Source organism: Coffea arabica, chromosome 8c, assembly GCF_036785885.1.
Source record: "Coffea arabica cultivar ET-39 chromosome 8c, Coffea Arabica ET-39 HiFi, whole genome shotgun sequence".
Classification (NCBI taxonomy): Eukaryota; Viridiplantae; Streptophyta; class Magnoliopsida; order Gentianales; family Rubiaceae; genus Coffea; species Coffea arabica.
Window position 1 is genome coordinate 41,217,480 of NC_092325.1, and position 12,274 is coordinate 41,229,753.

Consider the following 12,274-nt stretch of genomic DNA (forward strand, 5'->3'; position numbering starts at 1 on the left):
ATAGAAACTAAGCTAATTTTGAGGATATCCATTTAGCTTCATCTTTTTAGAGTTGTTGAGATTTAGAATGTTTAGCAAGCAATATTTAGTTGTATTAGTGATCAGAGCTGCAAGTAATTGTAGGATTTTGTTCATTTGGAAGAGTATTATAATCCTTTAGCCTAGAACCACCTTATCACCAGTTAGTTTCAAAGTCGTCAACATCGATCTTATACCCCCAATCAAGAGTACGTTGTACACCCCACAACGAAAGGGAAACATTCACAATTAATGAAGGTAGCTAAAGCTGGTTGCCCATTTCTTCTAGCAATCAAAAAGGGAGAAGAAAAGAAAAGAAAAGCCATATGATAAGAATTACTATGATCCAAATTTCATGCTTTTGCAGTAATCAATGGTTGCCTTTACAACCATGTTCACGGTGGGAATCAGATTTCATAGATCACAGTGAATGTGAATGAGTGGGGCAGTCTATCACTCTATCTCTTGGTCATGAAATCAGAATACTAAATTACACTTAATTAGGAAAATCTCGTCATCCTTGCCTTTTCTTAAAAAACTGCAAAACTTTCCTCAAGGGAAGTTCGATAAGCACAGGTGTAGACAAAAATGCTTTTGATTTTGGGAAGATGAATGATACCACAAATATATAATGGAAGTAAAACTGTAAAAAGATGAGATTGGATGGTGGGGATTTAGAATTACTAGATGCCTTGGTATGAGCACTTGAGCAGGAGCAGTAGTGCTGTAGTATTAGTAGTTATGGTCGAATTAATGAAATCTGGTTGGACTGCTCTTGGATTTGTATCCATCTAACCCTTAAAGATAACGTAACACAAGAAAACAGGACAGAACAGAACAGAATAGCACTACTGATGTTTTGACTAGCTAGCGTGTCTTCTCCTCTTTCTCTCTTTCCTCCTCTCTCACCAGTATTAATCCATCTCTCTCACCAAGATCTCTGGGAAGCTGGAAATATAAAATTAGGAGAGGCCCATAAAAGATAAACCTACATTTATTCCATACGTAACGGAATCTAGCTCCCTTCCCATCCTATATAAACCACAGCCTTCCCTTCAGATCCTCGCACATCAAATCAAAAGCCCTCCTCCTTTTCTAATGGAACAGTACTCTCCACTGCCCAATATTTGCTAGTACTGTCTACTCCTCTCCTCTTCCTCCCTCCGGGGGCATTTATTCCTACCCAGAATTAGGGTTTCCAACCTTCCAGAGAGAAGGAAGAAGTAGGAGTAAAAAATAAAACACTCTCCCCTTCACTGGCTCACTCATAACCAGCCTGTTTCCATCTGGGAAATTTCCAGACTGAGTTTTCTGGGCTAAATCTCACAAAGGGTTTGGTTAAAATTTCTTGATTTCCATCTGGGATGGTTGCAGAGGGTAGTCTTCTGGAGTAAATCTACAAGGGTTTTGAGTTTCATTGGGTAAGGGGGTGGTGACAGAAGAGAGTGAGCACACATGGTTGGTTTTCTTGCATGATTAATTGTGTCCCCGTGCTTGAAGCTATGCGTGCTCACTCTCTATCTGTCACCCCGCACCTCTTCTCTCTCTCCTTTTTGCATGTATTCGATTCCTTTTGATTCGTTATCTGCTGCTGGAATTGATGTTCATGGAGTTTTTCTTTCTCCTTAATGAACACATCCATCCAGGAAAGTTGACTTTGTTCGGCTCGGGAGTCAGTGGTAGAGAGCGGCGACGAAGATAAGATGCTTTTTGTGCTGGAAAGATAAAAGGGTTTTCCATCAGATGAGGATATGTGATCCCTCCCGGACGTCGGCTGCAGAACGACTTTTAGCTTCTCCAGTAGGTGAGGTCGGTTGAATATAGTACAACAGAAAGGTGAGCCCTTTGCTAAATTCGATGAGTACTTTCATGTAAGTTGAATCCGTTGCGGTTGACTAAATTGGAGTAAAGTACAATTTTCACCTCATATGCTGCTAATTTGTTCCAATGACAGTACTAATTTTTAGGTCAATAGGATAGGGATGTCCGAGATATGTATTCAGGAGTCAGGAGTCAGTTTATTGCTATTATTGTGCAATTAAATCTTGTAGTTATCAATCTTTCTTTGGTACTTGACTCCAAATCGGGGAAAAAGACTAATGTTTCTTGTGTCTGTTCACTACTGGTGCAGTGGTGCATTCATCATGGACCCAAAAAGGATAAAGCACAAACGCTAAACGCCAAGGCGATAGCCCTTTCCGCAGATAAAATTGACTCGGTACGTACCTTTAATTGTGGGGTTGCATTTTGATCTGATGGTACTTGGTAGTGGGATGATGAATGCATTTGGAAAATGATTTCTTCCCTTTTTCTTGTTTTTGTACTATCTTGTGGTACAATTAAGCGATAGTACTAGCACCCCGATTAGCCAACGGAATTAATTAACAGTACACTAGCATCATTTTGTCCTAATCCAAGTTATTCGGTCATTTTCATTTGATTGAAGTTGGTTCCTACACGTAGTTTCCACGTTTGTCAAATTCATTTTGTCTAACCTGAGCTGACCATTTTCCATTTTTTGTTCTCTCTCTCTCTCTGTCTCTCTGATGTAATCAAGCCTGTTAAGTATTGATCTTATGTCTTTCGAGTTTCAACCTTTCTCCAATACTTCATTTCATCACTAATCTTTTTGCTAGCTAGCATAAGGTAGCACTTGCACATATTACCTTATTGGGTACTCCATTGTGGCTTGAAATAGATTAATTGTGACACAAACTAGTATTTTCATGGTTTTTAGTACTATTTCATGTTATAAAGATTTGCAAATAATATAGTACTCATCAAGCCATAAAGCTCGGGTTACAAGTTGTTTCTTAGAGACTTAGCTACTTTCGGTTTCTTGGAAATTTGGTTTATCTGACCAGACATGGCTCCAACCCCTACTTAATTAGGTGTTGCAATATCGATGCCGCAATTTTGTTGGTACCTCTGGCGGCTTCTCTTTCCAATTGAAGCATGCTCAGATAAATCAGAAATTTATTTTGGATAAGATTGCCAGCAACGCATACTTTGGAGGGTTGATTATCTCACCAACTTGCTATCCTCTCTCAGGCCATTCCACTATTCAGATTTCGGCTTTGAGGGAAAAATTGAAACTTGGTTGTTCTTTTTTCTTCTCATGCTTGCAAAGATAGTAATTTCATCATGATACACTTAGCATTATGGTATGATGATAAAGAACTTGGAATATGCATGGACAATTAGGTTTCTTATGATCCTGAAGTGATGAGAGGTTTGACTGCATAGATAATAATACAATGTACCAGTACTATTTTGTTTGTTGACCATACTACTATAGCCAAAGTGAAGTGCCCAATTTATGTGAGTTTGGCCATTTCTTTTGTCTAGCACGTCCTAAATCTTGTATGTTAATGGAGAAGCTGTTTGTCAAATACTGTAACTATCAAAAACATTTCGTTTAAATGTCCTTTTTCTATTAATAACTTTTTTTTGGTTTCCTAGGTTTCTTGTCATAATTCATGAATACATCCTTAATTTCCTTGATATATATCTCCATATTGTATGCTCACTTGCGGTCACGCACTGAAATAGGTTTGTATCCATATCTCATGCTCAAGGCTGATACATATATCTATGCCTTGGAATAGGTACAATTGGGAGTAGAATTTCCATTGTCCCATGAGACATTGAAGAGCAATTGAAAGATTTTCATTCACACTTTGTGTTTGGAGTATAAAGACGTTGTGAATTGGAAAAGACAATCTGGACAAACGGGTTCCATCTTTTGCTTGATATAAGTAGGAACCAGCTCCTGATACCTTTTCCAAAAAACTATTTGCTAGGTTCTAATAATCTTCTTTGTCTGGTGAAAGAGCCCTTTCATAAAAAGCAAAGTAATATACCAAGGCAGAAAATATATCCCCCCGCCTGGAGAAAAAGGAAATGGCATGATCTCGTGTAGTCCTTGTTAATGAGATATTCTTACCATTAGGAAAATAATTTGTTGTATTTTTTGCTTATAAACGAGTGAAGGTGTCATGATGCTAGCCCACATGCAAACAAATCGATGGTGCCCTTTTAGCTGCTGCAGAATCTGTTAAAATAAGCTCAGTTCTGGTTTATGGATCTGTCATCAAGTTAGGGGACCATATTCATCTTTTCAGATGCGAAGTATACTACTCTCTTCTAATGTGGCTATAACGTGGTGGAGCTGCAGTTTAATCTTTTCATCAATCTTATATCAATTGAAGCCAACTGCAACTGCATGGTCCTGTACACGGCTGGATCATCGAACTTTGATTCCTTTCCTACAAAATGAGATGCATCTTTTTCTAAATAAATATATTTTGATAGTACTTTCGTTCGTTGGGAAAATTCTTTATCTTAATCAGTTGGTTGTGATGTTTTAATTACACAAGGATCAAGAATTAGGTATGCAATTTGCCTTGGTACACTGATGCCACTGTCCTCTAATCAGATCTGCAGATGTTTCCTACCCTTATGCAGGAGGAAGTCATTTTTTACTACTCTCTCTGGGATTCTGTAAGGCATCACTACAGAAGATGATTAGAATACATTCTTTGTTTTGTCCATTAAAACTAATAGATTTTTGCAACTAATTAATCTTAGATGAAACACATTGATAAATTGATATGAAATGAAACAAAACATGTTTAAGTCTTTTAGTTAAAGCACACACATGCAGCAACAATGATATTCATATTTTTATGCCTCACTTTCACACAGCCATATCTGTCCATAGCCAAACAAACAAATTCACATGGATGAATTCAACTTCTGAATGAAACTGATCAGAACATGTTGAGTATTGTTGATTTAGTCTAATGGTGACATTAATAACACATTTATTCGTGATGATAATTAGTAACTAGTTAAAATTCCGTAACATGAAACATGAAATTTATGTATTGAGTCAACTCTCCTCCTGGGTGCTATCTATCTGGGTCAGGCACCATTTTAAGTGATCTCCACTGAAGCAATTCAAGAACAATGAAAAAAGTTGATAAATTAGAATACTACTTTCGTTAATTTCTCTCCAGAAAGGTGCCATTCATATGGAAAAAAAGAATTAATTACATCAACTGTAAGTACTTGGTTAATTAATTAGCTTTTTTTCTTATAAGAATTTGACAGGACACTGTAAGCTGGTATTGCAGTGAAGTTGAATGAAACACACTCATCTAGCTTGTTTTAAAACTTCCATATTTTTTATAAACTGGGTAAAGGGACTAACATTTGAGAGTAAAAAATGGAGAATTTGATATGGTTCTTAATGTGTTTCTCATACCTATGTGCGTTGACCTGATCCTAAGGGGCTCATTTGATAAGACTTTAAGTGTGAAATCTAAAAATTAAGTATTGGAAGTCTTAAGTTGCTGAATGGATTATGTTACATATGTTTAATAATTAACTGAATTATAATGCTGAATTGATATATTGCAAAAATACTATATATTTTTTTATCTTTAAAGAATTACCTTTATTTTTGTATTTAGAGAGAAAAAGAAGTGTGTGTGAGAGAGAGACAGAGAGAGTATAATGAAACAAACTAGAGATGATGTTTAAGTATGCAAATTTGAGTGTGAGAGTGTGTCAAATGTGTACTTTGTACCAGGACATGTATGAAAGTGTGTTCTATATATATCATATATGAGAAACATAGTATGTGTAATCAATTTAGAAAATTCAGTGAAATTTTTCATTAAAAATTTGCATACAAATTATGCAGTGCTAAATACAATCAGTGGTAAGACATTTCTGTTATAAAAAATGCTGAATTAAAAATTTTAAATGAATTCATTTTCAGCATTGAGTAGAGTTATCAAACAGACCTTTAGTCAGTATTACTACTCAAAATTTAAGTAATGGTTGTAAACTATTTAGTGCAAATTCTCTTCTACCGTTTCTTTAGCACTTATATAAATGTTTCCCTAATTTGCATTGTTAGAAGAGATGAATTTGAATCATTCTACTGGAAGAAGTACAACATCATAATGCTCTTCCGAAAAGATTAAAAGGGTGTTTAATAAAACTGAAATTTAAGTATTGAAATCAATATTTGCTGAATTTATTAAGTCAAAATGTTTGGTAATCTGCTGAATTAGGTACTAAATTTAAAGAAATTATTACATGTACATTATATAGTTTAGACCAATATCTTGTTTTACTATTATGTTAGACTAGCTCCTTTAAATATCACTAATTAATATTGTTAAATTGAAATTCTAATATGCAAACGTGTATTTGAGATTAAAAAAAAAGGCGTCTCTGTGTATAATAAGTAGATAGTATTTGAAATAAAGAATGCTAAACAACATATGTTAGTGTGCGTTGTAATTGTGTATGAGAGAGAGAGAGAGAGAGAGAATGTGTCTCTATGTGTATGTGAGAGAGATGAGAGTAAGGCTCCGTTTGATAACGCTGAATCTGAATTCTGAATACTGAAATAATTAATTTGCTGAATTTTAAGCACTGAAAAGAGATACTCCCTCCGTCCCGTTTTGTTAGTCTTGGTTTTTTTTTCACACAGATTAAGAAAGTGTAATTAATTTGGTTGGAAACATAAATTTAGATTAATAATTTCCTAAAATACCCTTATGCTAATCACGAAGAGTGCCAATTAATATCAGTCACAGCTAATGGGTTAGTATTGGAAAAGCTCAATGTATTCAATGTAGTGGGTTAGTATTTAATAACAATGTATTAATAACAAGATATTTAATAAGGGTATTTTAAACAATTTGAAAGATTACTACATTTCTTAATAGGAAAGTGGACTACAATTTGGGACAGACGAAAAAGGAAAACAAGACTATCAAAGTGGGACGGAGGGAGTATATGAATGTCTGAATATTAATACTGAATCTATTTATACTGTTTGATAAATATTCATAACTTAATGTTTAATAAGCTAAATTGTACAGTTTTGCCCTTCTATCTTTTAATCCAAAAAGGAAATAGAACCTATGATTTAATTAACTTAAAATTGTTAGGTATGAAAATGACAATGATTGTGAAGAGCAATGCATACAATGACAATGTTTCTTTGTGTGGGAAAAGGGTATGGTTTCATCGTTTTGATAATGGAAAAACGAGCTTTTAATACTCCAAAAGAACGTTCAATTACATTTCTCAATCTTGCATGTACTTGGTTAAAGCGTTCTTTTTTTGATCTTAGACGAGAAGCATTTCAAAAATCAAACAACCAATATCTAATATTTCGATATGGTGTCATAAAGCCACGTGTGTATGGATAAGCTGCATCACATAAATAATATTTATCTGCACAAAAAAAATATCAAAATATAAATGTTTGTGGATGAAAATTACTGCAAAAAAATATTATTGTTAAAAAAAATTTTTGAATAGAGAATATCAGGTTGTTTTGTTTAATTAGATAAGGATTTTGAATAGGGAATATTAGGTTGTTTAATTAAATAAGGATTTTGAATGTAATTAACAAACATGGATATATTTGGTAGATAAGATAAAGTAGTTGAAGTAAATCTCTTGACTCTTATCAAATTAAGCATTCAGCTACGATTCTTGTGCTGAAAAAAATACATACATATTCAGCACCACTTAATAAGTTCAACAGGTGAATTTTTATTTATCAAACACTCACAACATCTGAATGTCTGAATGAATTCAGTTTCAACACTTTTTTATGTTATCAAACAGACACTAAATGTGTGCGCGTGAGAGACAAAAAGAGTATATCTACCTATTATATAAGAAAGAAGTGAACTTTAGTATTTTACCTCCTTACTCGTCACGTGGCTTTCTAATACTCCCTCCGTTCCTTATTAGATGTCCTAATCCATTGTTTCTTTTTATCTGTCATTTTATGATATCAAGAAAGCATTTATGAACTTTTTTCCAAATTTACCCTTGCTTACCCTTTCAACTTTCTTGAATTGGAACTCTAAATAATTAAATGCAGTATTTGTAGCATTAACAATAAAAGTAGTTGAAGAGATGAAGAGAGATAAAGGGTAATTTTGAGAAGTAAAGTTAAACTTTTGTTGACTTTTAGAAAATAACCAACTTTCTTAATCTAAGAGAATTAGTTATTCAGGCCATCTAATAAGGAACGGAGGGAGTATCTTGACAAGTGACTTGCTAATATTTCTTGCACATTGCTAATCTTGCCATTGCATTTTTTTTTTTTGCCCTTTTGTTCGTGCAAAATCAAATAAGTTTTGTCCTTTTGTTTATGGGTGTTCGTCGGTTGATAATCGGAAATTTGATAAAAAAAAATTGGTAATTTGGGAATTGATTTTTTTAAAACCAATATCCGATTACGTCCAAACTTTAGTTTGATAAATTGGATCGGAGAATCAATAGTGAGTTAAAATATTTTAATTTTCTCTGAAAAAATTGTTATAACAAAATAATATCCCATATGTTTTTCAACAAAATCAATCAACTTACTCAAACAAACATGATATGAAAAAAAAGAGTTGATAATCCTAAGTTCTAACACATAATCTCAATTCTTAAACAATATTGAAATAAATAACAATTTCAAATTTAATTGTTAAGCTAAACCCCAATATATTATCTTCCATTAAAATTTTATCTCCAAGTATAGTTATTGTTAGTTTAGCTAATCAGCAATTACTAATTAGTATTTAGTGATAGGATTAAGATTTACTCTTGTATTTAGTAATATACATAAGTGGACATATATTCTACTTTTGTCTCCTATTGATTTTATGCGAAAGAATGGTTTCCACTTAATTGTTCTTGAAATTTTAAGTGGGCATGGGGTGTGCTTAGCCCAGCCTGAAGTCTACTAGTGTATATATATGAACATGAGTGTGCGTGTGAGAGAGAGCAAGAGACTACATGTGTGTGTGTATGAAAGGATATGGGTACGTGGAATTATGACTTTGGATGAACATTATTACACTAGTTTAAACGTCAGCAAATTAAGTGATCAAACTCCCACTTAAAATTTTGTAAGGAAATTGAGTGGCTCTTAATAATGAGTTCAGTAGTTAGGGAACTTTTTTTAATGTAAACTTTGAACTTTATTGTTCAGGCAATATGTTTTGAGCAACAGGCTTACAATAAACCCAGCTATATACATCTAAGCAACTCTACCAACTGCATGTACAGACATACCTAGGTCCTGAACACAAAGAAAGGCAGACTTTAACTCAAGCACCAAGTTCCACGTATCCTTCCTTCTAGGAGTCTATTTTGTTATCAAACCAACTGTTCAATCTATTAAATTTAAGTGTTTAATGAAGTTGTTAAGCGCCCCTTAATGGTAATGGTTTTAAAACTTTAGCTCAAAGTTTAAGAATTTAAAAGATTACAACATATGAATTTGAAAGATTAAAACATAAGTTAATGGCCACAAAATTTGGGACAATTTCCTTTATTGTTCAGTTTCTTTGTGTAGTTACTAAAAATCCCTTAAAGGCAATCCCAAAACTTCTACCTGCATTAATATTTGCACTTTGACAAAAGATGGACCACCAATTAATTTCAGGTTGAAGCAATTTGTTTGCAATCGATTGCAGCATAATTAAGTCCGAAAATTTCCTCATGCCAGCTGATTTATCTTCTAGATCGTTTGACCAGATTGACAAGTACATTACAGAAAGGGAAAATCGTCTAAAATGTCCCTTACATTTTGTAAAATAATTTTTTTCATCCCTCACTTTTAAAAGTTTAATTTTATATCCCTTACATATTCACATCGGACAAATTTAGTCCCTAACTAGGTTTTCGATCATTTTTTGGCCGGAATCCATCATGTGCAAGACACGTGATCATTTTTGAAGGGTAAATTTGTCAAATTATATTTTACATAATCTGATCTATAGTCCTCCACAGTCCTCCACATTTTATAAAATAAATTTTTTCCTCCCTCACATTTTATAAAATGATTTTTTTCATCCCTCACATTTTACAAAATGAATTTCTCCATCCCTCATATTTCAAAAAATGAATTTTTTATTTCTCACTAATTATGTGTGTAAATACATTTTTTTTAACACATGTATATGTCTATTTGATTTTGCTTAATAATAATAGCATAAACACATGTATGTAATTGGGCCCAACTTGTGGGCTATCTTCTCTTTTTGTATGATTATGACTAATATTTACCAATAGAACCTTAATTTGCATATTTTTATTGTATTTTGACCGAAAATAGCTTTATTGGCCAACTTGACAATGAATGCAAGATTATTTATTAGCTAATACCAGACGAAATCAAATGATCACGTATAATATATGGTATTGGGAAAATCGTCCAAAACATCCCTCACATTTTGTAAAATGACTTTTTTCGTTCCTCACTTTTAAAAGTGTAATTTTATGTCTCTTACATATTCACATCGGTCAAATTTAGTCCCTAACTAGGTTTCCGATCATTTTTTGGCCGGAATCCATCACGTGCAAGGCACGTGATCATTTTTGAAGGGTAAATTTGTAAAATTATATTTTACATAATCTGATCTATAGTCCTCCACATTTTATAAAACAAATTTTTTCGTCCCTCATATTTTATAAAATGATTTTTTTCATTCCTCACATTTCACAAAAAGAATTTCTTCATCCCTCACATTTCAAAAAATGAATATTTCCATCTCTCACTAATTATGTATGTGAGGGAAACCCTAAAAAAAATTTGTATGAATACATTTTTTTAAATACATGTATATATCTATTTGATTTTGCTTAATAATACGAATAGCATAAATATATGTATATGTCTATTTGATTTCACTTAATAATACGAATACTATATATTATACGTGATCATTTGATTTCATCTGGTATAAGCTAGTAAATAATCTTGCATTTATTGTCAAGTTGGCCAATAAAGCTATTTTCGGTCAAAATACAATAAGAATATGCAAATTAAGGTTCTATTGGTAAATATTAGTCATAATCATACAAAAATAGAAGATAGCCGACAATTTGGACCCAATTACATACATGTGTTTATGCTATTATTATTAAGCAAAATCAAATAGACATATACATGTGTTTAAAAAAATGTATTCACACACATAATTAGTGAGAAATAAAAAATTCATTTTTTGAAATATAAGGGATGGAGAAATTCATTTTGTGAAATATGAGGGATGAAAAAAATCATTTTATAAAATATGAGGGACGAAAAAATTTATTTTATAAAATGTGGAGGACTATAGATCAGATCATAAAAAATATAATTTGACAAATTTACCCTTCAAAAATGATCACGTGCCTTGCACATGATGGATTCCAGCCAAAAAATGATCGGAAACCTAGTTAGGGACTAAATTTGTCCGATGTGAATATGTAAGGGATATAAAATTACACTTTTAAAAGTGAGGGACGAAAAAAGTTATTTTACAAAATTTGAGGGACGTTTTGGACGATTTTCCCTATGGTATTCGTATTGTTAAGTGAAATCAAATAGACACGTACATATATTTATGCTATTCGTATTATTAAGCAAAATCAAATAGACATATACATATGTTTAAACAAAATGTATTCATACACTTTCTTTTTTTAGGGTTTCCTTCACATATATAATTAGTGAGGGATGGAAATATTCATTTTTTGAAATGTGAGGGATGGAGAAATTCTTTTTGTGAAATGTGAGGGATGAAAAAATCATTTTATAAAATGTGGAGGACTATAGATCAGATTATGTAAAATATAATTTAACAAATTTACCCTTAAAAAATGATCACGTGCCTTGCACGTGATGGATTCCGGCCAAAAAATGATTGAAAACCTAGTTAAGGACTAAATTTGGCCGATGTGAATATGTAAGGGACATAAAATTACACTTTTAAAAGTGAGGGACGAAAAAAGTCATTTTACAAAATATGAGATACGTTTTGAACGATTTTCCCTTACAAAAAATGCAACCTTGAAGTAGAGTCCCACAAATTTAATGCTACGAGAATTTAAGCTCAGGCGTGAGTTTATCAATCCTCTCAAGTAGAGAGATTCTCTCAGTTAAAGTGGTTTTGATTTAAGCAGAGTTTGATTCAAGTTCTTAAAGATAAGCCCTTTGTTGACAGAAAGGTTTTTGTTTCCAAAGTGCAAAATTTTGCAACACTAACAGTTGATTTTCAGAATTCTGTTTCTTAGCTTACTATAGACATAAAACTACTAGTGCAAAAATCATAATTTACACACAGAATTACTCGAAATATGTTTGAAGGATTCAATCATTTATTTCCTTTCGAGAGTGAGTAACAAGTTTAGAAATTTTGCCTTGCCTCACTTTCTTTTGCCAATTAGATTT

The 12,274-nt window shown here is 32.7% G+C and overlaps 1 long non-coding RNA gene across 4 annotated transcripts; it reads left to right on the forward strand.

Moving 5' to 3' along the window:
* The first annotated feature begins 671 nt into the window (after positions 1-671).
* LOC113707177 (uncharacterized) lies at positions 672-4,507 on the forward strand. 4 transcript variants are annotated; one of them, XR_011820563.1, is made up of 3 exons: positions 682-1,854; positions 2,150-2,236; positions 2,910-4,507. It is a non-coding gene; the product is annotated as an uncharacterized lncRNA (long non-coding RNA). The 4 variants fall into 4 exon arrangements; XR_011820562.1 differs by having other exon boundaries at positions 3,627-4,430; XR_003452170.2 differs by having other exon boundaries at positions 687-1,439; positions 1,665-1,854; positions 2,150-4,430.
* Positions 4,508-12,274: the final 7,767 nt, after the last annotated feature.